At 38.6% G+C, this 15,905-nt stretch overlaps 1 pseudogene; it reads left to right on the top strand.

The window, feature by feature from the left end:
- The first annotated feature begins 1,134 nt into the window (after window positions 1-1,134).
- LOC120206961 lies at window positions 1,135-3,788 on the top strand (annotated as a pseudogene).
- Window positions 3,789-15,905: the final 12,117 nt, after the last annotated feature.

The raw sequence follows: 15,905 nt of genomic DNA, 5'->3' as shown, positions 1-15,905 counted from the left end.
TTTAAATTTCTTCAATTTTGTCATTAAATTTATATTTTTTACAAAATTGATCTATGAATATTTATTTTTCTCTTAATTTACTCGAAATCATATACAATTACAACTTGCAATTCAACAATCACGAAAGATGACAAAATAATTAATCCAAAAAATAAAAACTACCCGACCTGAACTCAATCTGTATCCGATAAACATCCGACCTGAATTTTATCTGTCAATGATGTGACCCGATCTAAACGAGATCCGACTGAAGTCCACCCGAACCTGAATTAACTTGGTCTTTATCTGCTTCAGACATGAACTGTTTTTACCTGAACTGACATAGATCCGAATTGAAAATGACCCGACCTGAACCCAATCTGGATCTGGTGTCAAATCAACCTGAAAATAACCCGAACTGATTTGACCTAACCTGAACTCGATCTGGATCTGGTGTCAAATCAACCTGAGTTGACATGTACCTGATTTTACCCGACCTACCAAGATTCGACTGAAACCTGTCCGATTACCTGATTTTACAGCCCTAGTTAGGATCTACAACCGGAGACCTGGATATACTAGAACTTGAGAACTTTTAGGTTTAAGGTTTTTATAAGGATTTTGGGTTTGTGATGATAAGTTCGATGAGGGTTTGGAGTTTGAGGTGGCATGCTAGGGTTTTAGGGTAGGAATAATGTGAGTGAGGTGAGTGAATGTTTGGGTGTTTGGCAAGGCTATAGGCTTGGGACTAATGTCATCTCCACTTCATTCAATGGTTAATATTAATTTAATTTAATTTAATCATAGTTAAATCTTAAGATCACAGTCCCGACATTGGTTGTTTTTAAAAAACAATAATTTGTTGCAGCTTACTTGTTCTTTAACGAGGGAAAATCTTGCAAATAGGGTCATCCAAAGGGGAAAATATTAAAAAATGTTTCTCTACTTTAATTCATTCAATTTTAATTTTGAAATCATATGAATACAGCCTAATTAAATTTGTTTTCTTCTTTTGTTATAAATCATTTATTAATTTAACCTACTAGCTCTAATAATAATAAAACAAAAGTGATAGAAACACAATTATGATTTGTCTAATTTCTTTTATACAGAGTTGGATCTTTAAGCTCCCCGTCCCGTTGAATTCTAGTAGAAATGGCGAAGGTAGCTGTGAACTTAGTTCTTGAGAGGTTGGTTGAATTTCTCAAAGAAGAGGCACAACTGCTGAGAGAATTTCATACGGAAGTTGCAGACATAGAGTTTGAGCTTGAGTTCATTTCCTCTTTCTTAAGAGAAGCAGATGCTAGGGCTGCCACAGAAGAAGGCAGTGAAGGTGTAAAGACATGGGTGAAGCATGTAAGGGAAGCGGCTTATGGCATAGAGGATGTCATCGATGAATACATGCTCTGTGCGCCGAAGCACACCGATCAACACGGTTTCAGGTCTTTTCTGCAAAAGATAGCTGGTCGAATCAGGAGTTTGAGGAAAGAGCGTGAGATTATGTCAAAGATACAAGACCTCAAACGATCAATTCATGAAATTGGAAACAAGAGAAGAAGACTTGACATCAATTTCACTGATCAAGGGGGATCAAGCACAGGACATGTCGACCCTCGAGCTGGCCTCCATTTTGTCGATAATGGCGCGCTTGTCGGAATCGAAGCTTCTAGAGACGAGCTGGTCGGAAGATTGAATGAGGAGGAATCCATGCGCGCAGTGATTTCACTTGTGGGTATGGGAGGGCTTGGGAAGACCACTCTTGCTAAGAAGGTATATGATGACGTTAAAGACCATTTTGATTGTCATGCTTGGGTCACAGTTTCACAATCAAACAACATGGTGGAGCGGCTTAGGACGATGATCAGACGATTCTATCAAGCAAAGAACGACCTCCCTCCCATTGGAATTAACCATGTAACAGATTCCGAGGAACTGACCGGCAAATCCAGAGAATATTTGCAATACAAGAGGTTTGTTATAGTATTTGATGACGTCTGGGATGAAGACTTTTGGCATGTTATTCAATCTGCCCTGCCAGAAAATAACAATGGCAGTAGAATTATAATCACCACAAGAAGCCACAGTGTTGCTGAATTTTGCAAGCAATCTTGCCCTGTTCATGTTCATAATTTGCAACATTTATCTCTAGAAATGGCCCAAGAACTTCTATGCAGAACAGCATTCCGATTCAATCAACAGAAGGAATGACTGAAAATTTAAAGAGTTTATCTTTCGAAATTGCCAGAAAGTGTGATGGATTGCCACTCGCAATCGTCGCCATAGGAGGGCTTCTTTCAACCAAGGGCAAGGATGTCTTCGAGTGGACAAGGTTGCGCGATGACCTCAGTAAACAACTAAAGAGCAATCCACGTCTTGCACATGTCAAAACAATACTATCCATCAGCTATCACGATTTGCCTCCTTACCTGAAATCTTGTTTCTTATATGTGGGCGTGTTCCCGCATAGTCATCACATTCGAGTCAATAAACTGATTCGATTATGGATTGCAGAGGGCCTTGAAAATGAGAATCAAGAAATGACATTGGAAGAAACTGCAAAATTCTTAACTAGGCTAATAAACAGAAGCTTAGTTCAAGTTGAATGGAGCGACTCCAAAGGAAGAGCTAGATCATGTCGTGCCCATGATTTGATCCACGAAGTTCTTCTTTCCAAATTAGAAGAACTAAACTTGATTCATTCCTCACAGCCAAGTTTCAACACTGCTGGTCGATATCTCTTGATTGACAATAACAGAGCATGTGATTTGTCAAGGAGAAATGGTGACTTTCAAACTCATTCTATTAACTTTTTCAATTTACAAGAGTTGCATGATCCTGTGTTTGAGAGTCTGTCCTTAAACTTCAAATTTTTGAGAGAAATAGATTTTGAAAATGCCCCATTTGACTACCTCACCGAGGAGATAGGGAATTTGTGGCATTTGAGATATCTAAGCTTGAGGTATTGAAAAATAAAGATGCTTCCCAAGTCCATAGGAAAAGTGAGTAACCTGCTGACTTTGGACTTGAAAGGTTCTTTAGTGGTTGAGATCCCAGATGAGATAAGATATCTGTGTAAGTTGCAGTATTTTGGAGTGAGCTTGATTGATCAGTATAGTACTTACAGTATCAACACTGACCAAGGCATAAGGATCAATGGCAGTGTTATCGGAAGCTTAGAGTCATTAGAAAAGCTTCTTTATGTGGACTTCCCATCGCAAAATGGTGAGCATTTTGGTAGAGAATTGAGACGGTTAAAGCGGCTGAGGAAATTGGGAATCACTAAACTGAAATCAGATTGCGGGGAAGCTTTGTGTGGTGCTATAAAGCAGATGCACCACCTTTATGCACTGCGTATTTTGGCTGTGAAAGAAAACGAAGTTCTTGAACTGGAATCAATGTCTCCTCCTCCACCCCTTCAACGTCTTCGCCTGGACGGACGACTAATGATGCTACCTGGTTGGATTTCTGGACTGGAGAACCTTGTCAAAATTAGTTTACACTGGTCTAGAATATCAGATGATTCGCTTAAAATCCTAGGAGATTTGCCAAAGCTATTAGAGTTCTGGCTTCATGAATGTTATGATGGAGTTGAATTGCACTATGAACAAGGAAAATTCAAAAAACTTAAACACCTTGCACTTGGTCGTTTGCACAATTTGGAGAAAGTGGTAATAGACAGAGGATCTTTACCTTGCTTGGAGACACTTGGAATAGGGCCTTGTCCACCGTTGCAGGAGGTTCCCAACAACATTGACAACTTGGAATGCCTTAGAACTCTCGGGTTTCACGATATGCCAAAGAGAAAATAATCTCAGTGACCGAAAATGTCTTATAATATACGATTTTAACCAACTTTTTTTGGATTTGCGAAAATGACCAACAAATTCTCAACGCGAACTTCTATTTCGCAACCCAGTTTCCAAATTTGCAACGCGATTATGTAAATCGCAACACAGAAGTCAAATTCGCAACACATAAGTCAAATTCGCAACACAAAAGTCAAATTCGCAACTCGATTTTCGAATTCGCAACACGAATTTAATTTCGCAACAGGTTTTAGTTTCGCAATACAAATGTTTTGGGTATATAACTACGCAGCAGCAACAACTCATAACGTAAATCCCTAAATCACAACTCATTCCATCTCCATCTATCACTCTCTTCGGCGACATTCGTTCCTATATACAACGACATCCTTCCCCATCTCTAATTTTTTTTTACATAATTTTATTTCTATACAATTTTTCAATGATTTCTCTCCCAAATTATCAACTATCAACTTAATAAAGGTATGTTTTTCTCTAAGTTAGTGCTGATATCTAGTTTATAGCTCGTTTGTTTAGTAAATTAATTTACAATTTGTAGAATTAAATCATCTAATGTTGATCATGTTTGGATAGATTTGTGTTTTGGAGGGTCATGGGAGAATGTTCATGGTGTTTTACAATATGTGCCTTTACCCATGAATCTTCAACTAAAACTGTCATTAAAAAAGTTAACTTATGAAACTCTAATGTTACGTGTTGCAAAGAAATTGAATTTAGAGCCTCTAAGTGGATTTAGGCTATCTTATCAGAAAAAATGTAAAGTTTATTTGTTAACCGACAATGAAGATGTTGAACAATTCATTGCTTACATTAGTGTTTCGCAAGATGATGTTACATTGTATGTTGTTGAACCTAGAAGTAGTGAAGTTGAGTCAGTAGCTGGTAGTAATCAACTCAGATCTTCAACCCCAATTTATAGTGCTCACAATGTACAACGTTGTTATCAACCTCAAAATTTAATGGTTCCACCACAATTTCATCACCAAGAAAATTTTGTTTCACCACATTTCCAATACCAAGCACAATCTCAAAACCCACAACCTTTTCCTAATCCAAATCCCAATCAACTTTCAGCACCAAATTCCGGTTTTTGTATTGACCAGTTAGACGATTATGAGCCAACAGAAAAAATGTGAGTACTAGTTAGTATTCGAAATTTGATCTTGGTCAATACCCGGACTTTGATTGTAACCCTCTAGACCCGGCCTATGCGTTTCGACTAAGTCTAGTGGATCACATTCATGATTCTTAAAGATATTTTTCCGAAACCGTTATTCTATCAGCGAAAAAAATCATATTTATAAATGACATTTATGAAATTATAATAAATTATACTATAAAAAACCAACTCATAATTATGAGAAAAATAACAAATTAATTAAAACATGTCTTAAAAATCCAAATTTCAATAAACCAATATAAATTAGAAAAAAGAGTACTCATTATAAAATCCAATACTTTTAAAATAAGGCTCATGTTACCATAATAGAGTCAACTTAAAAGATAAAACATTACAATACGATATACTTCAAGAGATATGTTGATCATCAAAGTGCATGATCCGAGTATCTAACTAACAGTATCTGAAAGGGGAAAATATTTTCGAAAAGTGAGCTAGGCTCAGTGTGTCCCAATAGTACAATGAAATCATAGTAGGTACAGTAAATGAGTAATAGTTCATAAATTCATCATCAAACCATAATGAAGTTTAACTTTTGAAACTCGTAATTTAAAACCCTTCTCCTGTACACCATCCGCAATTCCCCAGAACTGCGTCCATAGGGCTTACCTTAAGCACTCAACAGAAAGGAAACCAACCTAAGAATAGGCTTTAGGGCCTGTATCCTTAAGTCCGTAAGTCCGTAGGGCTTACCCTAAACACACAACAAAGGAGCATCTTGAGGCCCGTGGGCCTACCCAAGAGTCACATTAGGTCCATAAGGTTTACCAGCTTGATCAAAGTTGTACCTCCGTAATGCAATCCAACCCAAAATCAGTATTTCAAAAATACTATTTATGCAGTAAGCATAATTTCCATAATTCCATAATCAATATTATCATATACCAATGAAAACCAATAATCATATATCAGTCATATTCCATAAACCATCACCAGTACATAGGTGGATTAATAAAACATTAAACCATACCTTTCAATATATCATATTTTAAAACATATAAAACAATCAAGTAGTACACAGGGAACACACCTCGACAATAGGTTCAAATAGTAGATCTAGTGATTGCTGGCTTCGCCACGCACTGCTACTATTTTCGAACCTAATCCATAATAACACTATATTACTAATGGGTAACAAAAATTAATTTATGAAATCATAAAATTTACGGGTCTTACGGGTGAATACTGGCACATGCGGCTTAACTGATCTAGAGGAGTTGGGTCGAGTTGTCGAACGGTCAGGAGAGTCTCTTGTACCTTCAAACATTAATAATTTATCAGTCTCAAGACTTACTCAACCATTCAAAGCTTAAACTCAAGTACATAAGCATTTTTCGGGTTTGACTATCAATTTGAAGGCTTTCGAGTATGAATTTGACCAAACGGAGTGCGGAATCGGAAGTAGGGCGTCGAACAACATAAAGTAGGACTTTTCGAAAATTCAAATTCTTGGTCAAAATCAAAGTCAATGGGTTTGACTGTTGATTTGGAGGCCTTCGGGTTTGAATTTGGCAAAACGGACTTCGGAAACGGATTCGTCACATCAAAAAATGTCAGAATAGGTATACTCGAACAAAATCAAAGGTCGTTTAATGGCCGTTTAAAGCCGGTCAAAGTTATGGTCAAAGGGGTTCAATAGTCCACATTCGAAAATTATAAAAATATCACCTTTATTAAAAATAATTACCAAAATATCATTGTTTTACAAATAATTCCCAAAATTTCATCATTTTAACAATAATTACCAGAATGTCACTATTTTTAAAAAAATTCCCAAAATGTCACTTTTTTAAATAATTCCCAAAATGTCACATTTTTCAAAATAATTCCCAAAATGTCACCTTTTTCAAAATAATTCCCAAAATATCACTGGGTCGGGTCGGGTCAATGGGTCGGGTCAGACCGATCAACCCGGTTCAGACCAGTTTGGACCGATCAAGCCGGTCACAACATCACCCAGCCGTTCGCATCTTTCCCCACGCGCAAGGGCGGCGCGTGAGACCTCCTCCGGTCTCCAAAAATTTCCAAAAATTATTTTAAGCGATTTTGAGTCACTTACCAACCTCGGTTCAAATTTCTGAACGGTGGAGAGCTAGATTTCAACTTGGTCGAATCTTTGACCGCCCACCTCCCACACGCACCGCCGCCTACGGAGACAAGGATGACACCAGGAGATGTAGAAAATTGATCAACCATCGGAGATGAATTTAAGATTTTTTCGGCGGTAGTGCTAAAAAAACATCGAGACTTTGACTCGAAATTCACGTCGTTTGGCAGCGTTTCGCTATAATTGGTTTACTGGGTTTTGATCACGGGTCGAAGATGAACACGACGGTGGTTTCAATTTTACGATCGGAAGTCGGACGACGTCAGAATCGAACTTGAAAGAATGATGAAGGAGAAGGGAAATTAAGCTTGTGTTTTCTGATTACAAAATCAGAAAACACGCATATAACATATAATCTGTCGACACTCCTTGGGTAAATTCAGGGTTTGGTCCCTGAATTTCCTTTACTTCTAAAATGACCTATAAGTTTTGAAAACTTTTAATTTAGTCACCAAATTTTACCAAATTACACTGATTTAATTTTTTTTCTTCAAATTTTCCAAGTTGTTATAATTCTCCCACTCTATAAGAAATTTCGTCCTCGAAATTTACCTTATGAGAATAGTTGAGGAAACTGAGCCTCCATTGACTCCAATGTCTCCCAAGTAGCTTCAGAGGGGCCTCGATTACTCCATTGAACCTGAATGATGTGAATGGGCTCCTCCTCATATGGCAAATCAGGTCTCATCTCTACCTCTTCAACCTGAATGATGTAACCTGGATCTGGACGATATCGCCTCAACATTGATACATGAAAGACATCATGAATACGACTGAGTTGTAGAGGTAACTCAAGCTGATATGCAACAGGTCCTATCCTCTTCAAAATACGAAATGGTCCAATAAATCTTGGGCTCAATTTACCCTTACGCCCGAATCTCAATACTTTCTTCCAGGGTGAAACTTTTAAAAAAAACTGATCTACAACTTCAAACTGAATATCTTTCCTCCTTTGATTTGCATAAGACTTCTGTCTATCAAATGTCTCTTTCAGACGGTCACAAATCAATCTGATTGTGTCCTCCGTCTCGCGTACTAAATCAAGTCCCAACGTCTTCCTTTCACGCAACTCAGTCTAACAAATAAGGGTGCGACATTTGCGCCCATAGAGTGCTTCATAGGGTGCCATACGAATGCTGGTCTGATAACTGTTATTGTAAGCAAATTCAGCCAACGGCAAAAAGTTCTCCCAGCTACCATGAAAATCAATTACGCAACCCCATAACATATCCTCCAGAATCTGAATCACTCTCTCAGATTGACCATCAGTTTGTGGGTGAAAGGATGTACTATAATCCAATCTTGTTCCCAAAGTCGTATGTAGCGCCTTCCAAAATCTCGAAGTAAATCTCGGATCTCGATCAGAAATAATAGACAATGGAATGCCATGGAATCTAACAATCTCTGAAATATACAATCTTGCTAGCTTGTCCAAAGTATAATTTACCCGCACAGGAATGAAGTGAGTTGACTTTGTAAGTCTGTCAACAATCACCCAAACTGAATCCTTTTTCGAAGGAGTCATAGGTAAGCCAGTAACAAAATCCATAGTAATACGCTCCCATTTCCATTCAGGAATCTTGATAGGCTGTAACAAACCTGATGGATGTTGATGTTCTGCTTTAACTTGCTGACAAATCAAACACTTAGCCACAATATCCGAGATGTCCTTCATGCCGACCCAATGATACCTCTCTCTCAAATTCCTGTACATCTTATCTCCACCGGGGTGCATAGCATATGGACTACTGTGAGCCTCATTAAGAATAATCTGCCTCAACTCATAATCATCAAGCACACAATATCGACCCTTAAAGCATAAAACTTCATCCTGATCAAGGGCGTAATTTGAGCTTGTCCCTTGATCTATTTACTCAAAGATGGATAGCAAGGAGCTATCAAGGGGTTGCTTAACTTTAATTTCATCAACCAAAGCCGGCTTAACTTGTAATTCTGCTAACAAAGTGCCATCATCATATAAATTCATCCTGGCCATTAAAGACCTCAACTCCGATACCGTCTTTCGACTCAAAGCATCTGCCACAATGTTAGCTTTACCAGGATGATAATCAATCACACAATCATAATCCTTTAGAAACTCTGGCCAGCGTCGTTGTCTAAAATTAAGCTCCTTCTGGGTCAGAAGATACTTTAAGCTCTTATGATCAGTGAAAATGTAACACTTCTCTCCATAAAGATAGTGTCTCCAAATCTTCAAGGCAAAAATCACTGTTGCTAACTCCAAATCATGAGTAGGATAATTGCACTCATGCGGTCGCAGTTGACGTGACACATAAGCCACTACCTTAGCCTCCTGCATTAGAACACAACCAAGTCCTGAATGTGAAGCATCACTATACACTGTAAAATCCTTCCCGGACTCTGGTTGAATCAACACTGGTGCTTGAGTCAAAACCTCCTTTAATTTCTCAAAGCTCTCATATTGTGCCTCGCCCCAATCAAACGACACATTCTTCCTTAACAGCTTTGTCAAAGGAGCAATAATGATCGAGAAACCCTTGACAAAACGTCGATAATATACAGTCAAGCCCAAGAAACTATGGATCTCATACACGTTCTTGGTTGTTTCCAATTCACAATAGCCTCGATCTTGCTTGGATCGACCTGAATACCTCGAGCAGAAATAATGTGCCCCAAAAATGACACTTCTTGAAGCCAAAACTCACACTTGCTTAGTTTGGCATATAGTCGATGCTCTCTCAAGGTCCGCAGAACAATCTTCAAATGCTCATCATGCTCTGTTTCCGTCCGAGAATAAACCAGAATATCATTAATAAAGACAACGACAAATTGATCCAAATATGACTGAAACACACAATTCATCAGATCCATGAAAGCTGCGGGAGCGTTCGTCAAACCAAAAGTCATTACTAAGAATTCATAATGACCATATCTAGTGCGAATGGCTATTTTTGCAACATCGGACCCCTTAACTTTCAATTGATAATAGCCCGAATGAAGATTAATCTTAGAGAATACAGTAGCTCCTCGAAACTGATCAAATAAGTCGTCAATCCTGGGTAATGGGTACTTATTCTTGACCGTCATCTTGTTCAACTTCCGATAGTCAATACATAGCCTTAGCGACCCATCCTTCTTTTTCACAAACAGAACTGGAGCTCCCCAGGGTGAGGTACTATGCCGAATAAATCCTCAATCGAATAATTCTTGCAATTGAACCTTCAACTCCTTAAGTTCCTTTGGAGCCATGCGATAAGGTGCCATAGAAATAGGTAAAGATCCTGGATATGTCTCAATCTCGAACTCTACATCTCTATCAGGAGGTAACCTAGGCAACTCCTCCGGAAAGACATCAGAAAACTCACTAACTATACGAATTTCCTCGATCGTGGACAAGGAACCTTTAGTGATCAAAATACAGGCAATGAAAGTCTCATATCCCTTCCTGATCATACGATCAATTTCCATAGCTGAAACAATATTGGAGAGATAGTCACGCCGTTCTCTAATTAACACAATAGTCCGACCATCTGAAGTCTTCAGAGTAGCTCACTTGTATTCGCAATCCAGATTTACCTTGTGTTTATTCAACCAATCTATCCCAAGAATTAGATCGAACTCCTCTAAAGGAAGTTCCATAAGATCATCGAGAAAAATGTCTCCTTGAACCTCCAGAGGACAATGCCAAAATACTTTATTCACTAATACTGCCTGTCCTACTGGACTCGTAACCGTAATAGTATTATCACTGTTCTCGATCGAAATCTGAAGATTTCGAGATACTGAACTCGATACATATGAGTGGGTGGAGCCATTGTCCAGTAATGCAAAGTATGAAATATAATATATAGTAAATGTACCTGCAATAACCTCAGGCTCATCTCTATCATCCCGATGTCTAGTGGCATAAACCAACGCTGGCTGTCTAGCCTCAGAAACTATTGGCTCTCTATTCTGCTGAGGTCGGGATCTACTATCTGTTTTGGATGCTGATCCGGAAGGTCTTCCCTGACTACGACCTCTAGTTGGAGTCTGAACTGATACCTGGGAACGCGCAGGAGTCTGGTTAGTTATCCTCTCAAATGAAACTAACTGTGGGCAATCCCTCCAGAAATGACCACTGGATCCACACTGGTAAAAAATTCCCATCTTCTTACGACATTCTCCTCTGTGTCGACTATCATAATACTCACATAGGGGCCCATAATAAAACGACGAGGAACCACCTCGACTGATAATTGAAGGTGAAGACACTGCAAGCCTAGAACTGGTATTGCTTCTCAAAGGACCTGAAGTACGAGTCTTCTTTCCAGGACGTGCAGAGAACTCGTTCGGGCCAGAAAATTTCCCAAGACGCTCTCGATCAACATGATATCTTGCTGGAGCTAAGGTCTCTACCTCCTCAGCATCCTTCGCTCTGCCCACCAGCACATCAAAAATCTCATCTTGATGGGTAACAACCTGCCTACGTAGCTCATATCTGAGTCCGATAGAAAATTTACAACATCGATCTCTCTCAGTAGGTACCATACTGAATCCATACTTTAGCAGCTTCAAGAACTCGATCTCATACTCAGAAATGGTCATGTCTCCCTGTACCAGGTCCTGGAACTGCTGTCGTCTCTGAGCTAAGTAACACTCTCCCAAAAAATGGTTCCTAAAGCATTCCTTAAAGAAATCCCAAGTCAGAAGATCAGCCGAAACACTACTGACTACTGACTCCCACCAGGTGTGGGCATTGCCATCTAACAACGTACTGCACCCATATATCTCTTAGTTAGATCCAACCCCAACTGATCCATGCATCTTTCTGTATCCTGTAGCCAATCTTCCGCTTCAGTAGGAGGTCCACCAATCTATCCGCCAAAAGTTCTGAATCCATTGGTAATCAGAGTCTGAGAAATAGGCACCTCGGATCTAACACCAGCAGCTCTGACCGCTCCCTGAATCAACTGTAGAAATTGTCTACCAAAATTCTCATCAGGTGCAACTCTGGTAGAATCAGGCTCAATATAAGTCGCTCTTATGATCGGTGTAGTCATGCCAATACCACCGGCAAGAGGCAAATTCGTCGGGGTCGCAGGTGCAGGATCACCGGTCGAAGGTGGGGGATCTACTTGAATCTCATCGATTGGGTCTGCAAATCTAGCCATTCGACCTCGTCCACAGCTAGTTCGACATCCACGTCTAGCACTCATTTTGGTAGATCTCTAATTTACTACAGAAAATAAAACTTAGGGTTAGATAAGCACTTGGAGTATCTAACACAATTAAAACCGTAAAAACTTTGAGACATGGCCTTAGCAACTTATTTTGTAAAATATTTCAAAACTGTATTTTCAATTTGGACTCATACACAGTCCGAGATTTAAAAACCAAAAGCTCTGATACCAATTAAATGTAACCCCCTAGACCCGGCCTATGCGTTTCGACTAAGTCTAGCGGATCACATTCATGATTCTTAAAGACATTTTTCCGAAACCGTTATTCTATCAACGAAAAAAATCATATTTATAAATGACATTTATGAAATTATAATAAATTATACTATAAAAAACCAACTCATAATTATGAGAAAAATAACAAATTAATTAAAACATGTCTTAAAAATCCAAATTTCAATAAACCAATATAAATTAGAAAAATGAGTATTCATTATAAAATCTAATACTTTTAAAATAAGGCCCATGTTACCATAATAGATTCAACTTAAAAAGATAAAACATTACAATATGATATACTTTAAGAGATATGTTGATCCTCCAAGTGCTTGATCCGAGTATCTAACCAACAGTATCTGAAAGGGGAAAATATTTTCGAAAAGTGAGCTAGGCTCAGTGTGTCCCAATAGTACAATAAAATCATAGTAGGTACAGTAAATGAGTAATAGTTTAGAAATTCATCATCAAACCATAATGAAGTTTAACTTTTGAAACTCGTAATTTAAAACCCTTCTCCTGTACACCATCCGCAATTCCCCAGAACTGCGTCCATAGGGCTTACCTTAAGCACTCAGCAGAAAGGAAGCCAACCTAAGATTAGGCTTTAGGGTCTGTATCCTTAAGTCCGTAAATCCGTAGGGCTTACCCTAAGCACACAACAAAGGGAGCCAACCAAATGAAGCATCTTGAGGCCCGTGGGCCTACCCAAGAGTCACATTAGGTCCATAAGGTTTACCAGCTTGATCAAAGCTATACCTCCGTAATGCAATCCAACCCAAAATCAGTATTTCAAAAAATACTATTTATGCAGTAAGCATAACTTCCATAATTCCATAATCAATATTATCATATACCAATGAAAACCAATAATCATATATTAGTCATATTCCATAAACCATCACCAGTAAATAGGTGGATTAATAAAACATTAAACCATAGCTTTCAATATACCATATTTCAAAACATATAAAACAATCAAGTAGTACACAGGGAACACACCTCGACAATAGGTTCAAATAGTAGATCTAGTGATTGCTGGCTTCGCCACGCTCTGCTACTGTTTTCGAACCTAATCCATAATAACACTATATTACTAATGGGTAACAAAATTAATTTCTGAAATCATAAAATTTACGGGTCTTACGGGTGAATACTGGCACACGCGGCTTAACTGATCTAGAGGAGATGGGTCGAGCTGTCGAACGGTCAGGAGAGTCTCTTGTACCTTCAAACATTAATAATTTATCAGTCCCAAGTCTTACTCAACCATTCAAAGCTTAAACTCTTTAGTACATAAGCATTTTTCGGGTTTGACTATCAATTTGAAGGCTTTCAAGTCTGAATTTAACCAAACATAGTGCGGAATCGGAATCAGGGCGTCGAACAACATAAAGTATGACTTTTCAAAAATTCAAATTCTTGGTCAAAATCAATGTCAACGGGTTTGACTGATGATTTGGAGGCCTTCGGGTTCGAATTTGGCAAAACAGACTTCGGAAATGGATTCGGCACGTCGAAAAATGTCAGAATATGCATACTCGAACAAAATCAAAGGTCGTTTAATGGCCGTTTAAAGCCGGTCAAAGTTATGGTCAAAGGGGTTCAATAGTCCACATTCGAAAACTACAAAAATATCACCTTTATTAAAAATAATTACCAAAATATCAAAGTTTTACAAATAATTCTCAAAATGTCATGTTTTAAAAATAATTACCAGAATGTCATTGTTTTTAAAAAAATCCCAAAATGTCACTTTTCAAAATAGTTCCCAAAATGTCACATTTTTCAAAATAATTCCCAAAATGTCACCTTTTTCAAAATAATTCCCAAAGTGTCGGGTCGGTTCGGGTCGGTCAACGGGTCGGGTCGGGTCAGATCGATCATCCAGGTTCAGACCGGTCAAACCGGTTCAGACCAGTTTGGACCAGTCAAGCCGGTCACAACATCACCCAGCCGTTCGCATCTTTCCCCACGCGCAGGGGCGGCGCGTGGGGCTCGTGAGACCTCCTCCGGTCTCCAAAAATTCCTGTAAAAATTTTCAAAAATTATTTTAAGCGATTTTGAGTCACTTACCAACCTCGGTTCAATTTTTGAATGGTGGAGAGCTCGATTTCAACTCAGCCGAATCTTTGACCGCTCCACCTCCCACACGCGCCGCCGCCTACGGAGACAAGGACGACACCTTCGGACTCAGAACGACACCAGGAACACGATAGTGCGGGAGTTGTCGAAAACCGATCAACGATCGAAGATGAATTTAAGATTTTCTCGGCGGTGGTGCTAAAAAACGTCGAGACTTTGACTCGAAATTCACGTCGTTTGGCAACGTTTCGCTATAATTGGTTTACTGGGTTTTTATCACGGGTCGAAGATTAACACGACGGTGGTTTCAATTTTACGATCGGAAGTCGGACGACGTTGGAATCGGACTTGAAAGAAGGATGAAAGAGAAGGGAAATTGAGCTTGTGTTTTCTGATTTCAAAATCAGAAAACACGCATATAAAATATAATCTGTCGACACTCCTTGGGTAAATTCAGGGCTTGGTCCCTGAATTTCCTTTACTTCTAAAATGGCCTTCAAGTTTTGAAAACTTTTAATTTAGTCACCAAATTTTACCAAATTACACTGATTTAAATTATTTTTCTTCAAATTTTCCGGGTTGTTACATTGATCTTGGTCAATACTCGGATTTTGATGATGTTTCAGAAGAAGAAACAGACCCTGCGTGTAATGATTTGATATTGGTCAATACCCGAATTTTGATGATAAAATAGCCGCTACCGAGGAAGATGTTGTTGATGATAATGAGGAGGAAGTTACGACTGTGAATGAACATGTTGAACATCCATTATGTAATTCATATAACCCTAAAGAAGAAAAAGAACAAGAAGAAGTCCCCGAAGAAAAGAAAAAGTAGAAAATGCCACGGGAGTATAACTGGAATATGCCAGAATTACTTCAGATACCGGAAGAAGAGTTGGTAAAGATAGCATTTGATTGTTACACAAAAGTTATTCGTATCAAGAAATATGATTGTTTTGATACAAAGGAAGACTTGAAGATAGCTTTGTATACGAAATGTGTGGAAGATGGCTATCAACTAAAAGTTAACAAATTAAGCAAAGATCGTTTCGAAACAAAGTGTATGATTGACAAAAACTGTATGTGGCGTATGATTGCAAAGAGGATAAAAGATTGTGAAATGTTTCAAGTTAGGACTTTTATTGATAAACATACATGTTCAAGAACCCAAGTTTTTCCTCACCATAGACAGGTAAACAAAAAGGTGTTGGGTGGTTTTCTGGCCGAATTAATGTTTATGAATGACAGAGTATATCGGAGACATGAAATTATGACTGACATGAATGCTCGGTTCAAGATTAGTAT

The sequence above is a fragment of the Hibiscus syriacus genome, unplaced genomic scaffold (assembly GCF_006381635.1).
Source record: "Hibiscus syriacus cultivar Baekdansim isolate YM2019G1 unplaced genomic scaffold, ASM638163v2 tig00014213_pilon, whole genome shotgun sequence".
Taxonomy (NCBI): domain Eukaryota; kingdom Viridiplantae; phylum Streptophyta; class Magnoliopsida; order Malvales; family Malvaceae; genus Hibiscus; species Hibiscus syriacus.
Note: the sequence above shows the minus strand (reverse complement) of the source record. Positions and strands in the feature narration are given on the sequence as shown.